The sequence below is a fragment of the Myodes glareolus genome, chromosome 13 (genome assembly GCF_982192425.1).
Source record: "Myodes glareolus chromosome 13, mMyoGla1.1, whole genome shotgun sequence".
Lineage (NCBI taxonomy): Eukaryota > Metazoa > Chordata > Mammalia > Rodentia > Cricetidae > Myodes > Myodes glareolus.
This window is the reverse complement of record NC_142038.1, coordinates 32,842,039-32,848,945: the sequence shown is the minus strand read 5'-3', so window position 1 is coordinate 32,848,945 and position 6,907 is coordinate 32,842,039. Positions and strand designations below refer to the sequence as shown.

General features: G+C 44.0%; 1 long non-coding RNA gene across 1 annotated transcript; it reads left to right on the top strand.

The window, feature by feature from the left end:
- The first annotated feature begins 417 nt into the window (after nucleotides 1–417).
- On the top strand, nucleotides 418–3,507 carry LOC148119994 (uncharacterized). The gene is made up of 3 exons (XR_015734770.1): nucleotides 418–616; nucleotides 2,333–2,517; nucleotides 3,259–3,507. It is a non-coding gene; the product is annotated as an uncharacterized LOC148119994 (long non-coding RNA).
- The last annotated feature ends 3,400 nt before the right edge of the window (nucleotides 3,508–6,907 follow it).

Below are 6,907 nucleotides of genomic sequence, written 5' to 3'. Positions count from 1 at the left end.
TCTATAAGTGACTTTTGCTACACGCCATTTATAATTAGGGACAGTTCTGCCCCGAGACTGGACTCTGGACTTGCAATCAAACACTCCCTTCCTTCCAACAAGCATTTCTGTAGGCATGCCAACCTTCTGGGGTGCGAGATATCTGGCCAGACCTTGACGAGCCACGGGGTGAATTAGGGAATCCACTCTGGTGCTATCAAAGACTCATACAAGCGGTTCATCAGCAAGCAGCCAAGTGGCAAATTGGGATTGACTGGGAGTGCGGAGCAGCTGCTGACTTGTGAAGTAGTGCCCAAAAACTCTTGGCTCTTCCCCATGTAGTCTTGAAGGGAGCCATCTCAGAAGCAGACTAGCCTGCAGTGCCCAAATAAACAGAGCTGAAAGTGGGCTCTGTCCTAGCTGGGCCTGTCTGGTGCTGGAGAATTATCTGTATTCTGTCAATCATGTATTTTAATAAAACGCTGATTGGCCAGGCAGGAAGTATAGGCGGGTCAACCAGACAGGAAGTAGAGGCGGAGTAATGAGGATAGGATAAGGCTAGGGAGGAGAAAGGTTCCTCAGCCACTCCTGCGCAAACCTTCGAAGAGGCAGCATGTAACATGTCCAGCTGAGAAAGGTACGGAGACATTATGGCTAACATAGATGAGAATAATGGGTTAATATAAGTTATAAGAGTTAACAAGAAGCCTGACCTAATGGGCCAATCAGTTTATAACCTGATGTAGCTAGCCTCTGTGTTATTTTCTTTGTTGCTTGCTGGCTGTTGGGGTACTGGGAGGGACAGTAACCCCAACAAGCCTGCCCCCTCATGTTACACCTGTCTTGCTCACCTCAGGATGTCCAGTCATCCCTGAGATCTTTAGAGCGAGTCTGACGTCAGGTTCCATGGTTGCTGCCTAGCCCATATGCCTGGACACCAAAGATTAGAGAAGAGTTGGTGTGGAGGGTCGTGTCCACGTCACTCGAGACAGTGGCTTCTATAGAAATCAAACCAAGACACCACTTCTCTAGGTGTGGTCTCGCTGCAGCTGCCGGGTCTATGAGTAGGTCTGTGAGCAGACAAAGAACAGAGGAAACTTATAATGAGAAGGACACTAACAGGAGGCTGAAAACTCCAGACTTCCTTCAGGATTTTGGAAACTCACCAGTCCCTGCGCCTTCTCAAGCTCAGGACTCAAACTCCCACCAATCCCCACTCTGGAAAGCTCCACCCCCAAGAAACCCTATAGAAAGCCTGCCTTCTGCCGAGTTCTTTGTTGCTTCTCTCCAAAGCAGAGGCAGCCACCCTCTTGTGTCTTTCCTAATAAATTTCTTCTTGGTGCAGTGTGACTTTATGATATTCCTCGGCTCCCAACTGCCAGGATACCTTTCCCTTGCATCGGGGATACATCTCCCCTCAAAGCTGCAACGCTTACACCGGGTAGACTTTTCTCCTCACAGTTGCAATACTCACACTAACAGGGCAGACCTAGCGGCACAGAACCAGACAGGAAACCAATCGGCTTACTGGTCTTTCCAGGTGAACAAAGACAGGAGCAGCAATGGCCTCCAATTAGGTGATGCTTCTGCCTTGTTCTGTCAGTTTGGCTCTCGCATTTTCAGAGGTTGAGAAACTTCTCAGGGGTTACTTAACAACACAGAAAGGCATGGTCAGATTCTGCCCCTGTCCCTGGCAATAGTCTCGCTTTTCCCTAGTCAGTTTTTAATGCATATTTCAGGCAGATACTTCTATAGAGACATACAGAATTTCCCTGACCAATTGGACCGTCCTCATTTTTTATACAACACCCCACACATCCTTAGACGTGATCATGGTCCTTTCGTGGGCAAAGGTGGTGGGAATTGTTGTCAGGTGGGCATCTGGCTTGTTTGGCCAGTGTGACTTTTTCATGGGATATTGGCTTTTTGCGTCACAAAAGTGACATCCAAAAGACAGTGGCTGTTGGATCACAGACTTTAGAGCAGTCTCCTCAGAGCTCTGTTCTGTCAAAGCAAGGAAGCCTACCTTTCACCGCTGTGATTTGCGTCCTCTCTATGAGATTCCCTGTTTGCTTCAATTGGAATCACTCGGAATTACTTTGTATCCCCACAGCCCAACTAGAGAAGTGCTGTGCACAGATGATAACCAGATGTTAAAAGAGGAAAACTCAAGGATATCACATAAATATTTATTTATTATGGGACTGGACAGAATGAATGCCAATAACTCAAGCCATTGGCATTCATTAAAACTAATTCATCTGTGGTCTGTGACTAGTTCTTAGGGAAAAAAATCCATCAAGCGTGGGGATTTTGATGTGTTTTTTTTTTCCTTTTCCTTTTTCTTCAACAGAAAAAAAAATCACAAGCATCTCAGCATTTTGTGATCCTACGACAATGCAGTACACCATTCATATCTCTGTCCTCGGGTCATCTGAAGAATTAGAGCATGCAGCAGCAGCCTGAGTTTGAAGCAATGCAACTTTCTGAAAGCCAGCTAGATTCAAGATGGTCAGACCGCATGCATGGCCTCAGTGGGTAAGACTGCTTGATGCACAAGCATAGTGACCTGAGTTCAAATTCCCAGCAGCCATGTGATAAACCATGGGCCTGGCTACATGAGCTGGTAAGCTCAGTGCTGTGGAGAGCAGAGACAGGAGGATGGCTGAGGCTTGCTGGCTGCCAGATTAGCTCCAGATTCAGGGAGAGAATCTGTCTCAAGGAGCAAAGCAAAGAATGATAGAGCAGGATACTCAATGTCCTCCTCCGGCCTCTGCGTGCATACGGGCATTGTGCACCCTCAGGTGTGTGTGTACACTCCACATACACATGAGGGAGAGGGGAAGAGAGAGAGAAAGAGAGAGAGAAGAGAGAGAGAGGAGAGAGAGGAGAGAGAGAGAGAGAGAGAGAGAGAGAAGGAGAGCGAGAGGAGAGAGAGAGAAAAATATATTTTTTTAAAATTTTATCCCAAAAAAGAAATTACTATGGTCTGAAATTTTGAAAGCATAGACATGTACATAATGAATACATTTTGATTTCACATCTACTGGGCTATAGGATGAATCAAAACTGTTTATTAGAAAGCAGAGGAAAAGGAATTAAAGAGATTAGTGTTCTTCCCTCGTGCACCAAAGCTTCCTTCCTGTTCTCCATTTGTGGTACTTCTTGCTGTGTAGACTAGGTCCCCCCCAGTCTCAGAATTCTCCTATCTCAACATTTTTGGGTTCTGAGACTAGAGGTGGGTGCCATCATGACTGCTCAAAAGTTTCTTATTCACAGGTCATGCATAAAACTGTGGAAATGGGTAAGGTGTGGTGGTGCCCTGTCCCAGGACTGGGAAGACAGAGGAAGGTGGATCTCTGAGTTCGCGGCCTACTCAGTGTACAGGGTGAGTTCCAGTACAGCCAGAGTTGCACAGGGAAACCCTGTCTTGAAAAAACAAAACCAATAACAAAAAAAAAAAACCCAAAACCAAAAAAACTCTGCGGAGATGGATGATTCCCTTTTAGCTCTCAGAGAAAAATAAAGTAGAACCCTTCCCCTTTAGGTTTACTTATATAGATTCATCTTAGCTCCTTTTTGGGGTTGAGCTGTGTCCTCACAAAATGTGTTGTTGAAGCCCTATCCCTGAGTGTCCTATAGATTTAAATAAGGCCTTTAGTAAGTGAGGTCATGAGATAGGATCCTTCTCCAAGAGGAATGAACTTCACACGGAAGGGGATATTATGTAGAGATCTCCCTCAGTCTCTGCTCCTATCAAAGGCTGATGATAGACACAGCTGGAAGGCAACCATCCACTGAGCGTGGAAGGTGCGCCTGAAAATAACCCTGAGGGAATCCTGTGCTGGCTTTCTGGCTTCTAGACCTACGAGGACGTAAATATTTGCTGATTAAGTCACCCATTCTGTGGCAGGCTGCAAGTTGGAACACTGTTCCTGCCCTTTGCCCACAGTTTTAACTACTCTAGGTCAACCATGCTCTGAAAATATGAATGACTACTTTCAGAAATAACCTGTTCAATTTAAAATTTTTCATCATGCTGAGTAGCGTGATGCTAACTCGCACCATCCTGCTCTCTCCTGCCCAGGACATGAGTCATCCTTGGTTTTGCACAACTATGATGTATATTCTGCTTGCCTTATGGCAGTGAGGCAGTCCACATAACCTGGACTCTAGTATATGGCAACTATGCTATGATCAGCTGTGAATATCAATATCTTGCCATGTCTAATTTTTGTTTGTTTTTTGAGACAGGGATCTCTGTGTAGCCCTGGCTTTCCTGGAACTCTTTGTAGATCAGGCTGACCTTGAACTCAGAGATCTGCCTGTCTCTGCCTCCTAAGTGGTGAGATTAAAGGTGTGTGCCACCACCTCCCTGGTTGCCATATCTAATTTTTCGATTAAATTTTGTTGTAGACATGAGCCTATAGGGTACACGTAATATATTGGGTTTGATACTAACTAAAATTTGAGGCATGTACCGATGGTTTTGGAATGTACATACCATAGAATTATGACAGACAGATCTCCGAGTTCACAAGCTGTCTCATCCAAGGCTCATCTTTACCCAGGGTTAGCTGAACACTTAGGGAAGTTTTCTGATGGGATTTGTTAGGTTTCATTCTAACTCAACTCCTGAGATAAAGAAGTAGATATCTTATTAAGAGTGAAGGAAATAGCATTGTCATAGCTTAATGAACTTCCAAATTATTCTACTCTTTTCTTATGCCTTTGTGGATTCTTGCCTGTCACACACCCTTCAACGGCTTCCCTGGACACAGGTCCAGGGGCAAACTCTATGAAGTGTTGTATACCTAACATAAGTGTGCTTTATAAAGATCAAAACCTAAAAGAAGAGTTGGCTACGGGCCCTGGATTCCATTCCAGCACTTCAAAAACCGAAAGAAAACACAGCAAAGACGATGAGAACGAACAATGCCAACTCTGAAGAGATGACACCACATGTAACAAGCATCATTCATTACCTGACATCCTTTTCTTCCCAGAAGGACCCATCACTGAAGAACGTTGACAGTGCGGGAGGCAGAAAGCACCTCCTTTTTCTCCTGACACCCTAGGTTCTCTGGCTAGAACCCTATAAATTAGACAAACAAAACAAAGATTAATACGAGAAAGCGGAGTTGGGAAGAAGGAAAGAAAAGCTTTCTGCATTTCCCAGTGTGTCTTATGGTAGACAGGAGCCTTCAAAGGGAAGCAATGATTCAAAGATTCAGCTTGAACCTTTGTTGTTTCTTTTGAGACAGGGGCTCATCATGTAACCCGGGATGGCACTGATCTTCAGATTTTTCTGCCCCAGCTCCCCACCCCAGGGCAATGATTATGCATGCATACGAGATGTATGCATCTCGTTTTTATACCAGGTTTGATGAAGAACAGAAAGTCATGGGAAAATGTAATAGGCCAAGAGAGCTGAGCTAAGGGGAGCAACTGGAGAAAACTTAGCAAGTCTTGTCCTCTCAGTTCCTGTTTCCCCCAGCATCCTCAGCATCCCCAGTGTCTCCCAGCATCCCTAGCTTCAGAGACAGGGTGCGCAATCCTACCAGTCTCCTGTCTACACAGAGGACCCCTCACATGAACTTCTTATGGATTGTTTCAGGGGAAGAGAGAAAGGTCAGAGCGGTCCCCTCCCCACATCCTTGTTTTCCAAATCTCTTTAACTTCACACACCTAACGTGGTGATCTTCCATATTTTAGGCTCTCATGTTTGAACACTGTCAACAGGTAAAAGGGAGATTACCTCCTCCTTGATTCTGGCTACAGCTTTAGAATCTGATACAGAGATTTAATCAGCCAATCAAGAAAATATATGTCAACACCTCTCAAAGAAGACAAAGCAAGGCAAAACAATAGCCAGGGGTTCCTTTTGCCTACTGGGGAGTATTTGAATTCCCCCGAGTGAGAAGTTCAGGGCACAAAACCAATGGCTTTTCCCTTATCACTATGGAAACCGCTCAAGTCTCTGTTAAGTTGTCAGTGTTAAGTTAGTATTTGCATGGTTTTTTTTTTTTTTTTGCTTTGTGATAATACCAGAAATAATTGCCGAATGTGATTTTTAGGCATTATTATTTGAACTATTAAGCCTTGGAATGTCTTGACTTTGATGCAATCCTCTTTTATGTAGCTACCATATTTTTTTTATTTTCACCCTGAAAATTTGTAAAACAAAGAAATCACATAAAGTTGTGTAGTTGAGAGAATACCTTTTAAAGCCAATTATTCTGTACTTTGCTGTTTTGATAGTTACATCACTTAGGAAGTTTCATTCTTCAGAAGAAAAGACTTATGGAATAATCATAAGGGTTTGTTTCAGGGGAAAACGTTGTCAAGACCTGTCTCCTTACATTAACCAGTTAATTATTACTTCACACGATACCCAGAAATCACATGCTTTGCAAAACCAACAAGACTATTTTTGCATTCAGTTTCAGGACAAATTGACATTCTGTGGCTATGAGAATTAACTTCCTGTCTGTGAACACCAACCTTGATTGTCAACTTGAATGGAGTGTAGAATGCCCAGACTCGTAGCTCAAAGAGTTGTCTGGAAGTTTCCACCAAATCATCCCCACACATAGCCAAATCTCAGCTACCACCAATAAAACAAGAAGCCTACTTTCATTGGTCAGGTTGTAAAATGCCCATGGTTAGGGTGGAGTTTTCTAAAATCTATTCTACTTCTGAGGGCTGCACAAATTTGTGAATACCCGCCAACACTCAGATAGGCTCTTACCTTAATTTTGTCTAAAGTTTTTGTTTAATGATCTGAAAGAAAAAAAAAGTAACCCGGTGCTCATGGATACAGTGAGGCAGAAGTTGGTCTTAGCTCTGAGTGATTCTGGATGAGACTGGAGTGGCTGGTGCTCCTGAGAACTGGAGATGGAAAGTGGTTAGACAGTTGGAGGGCAGG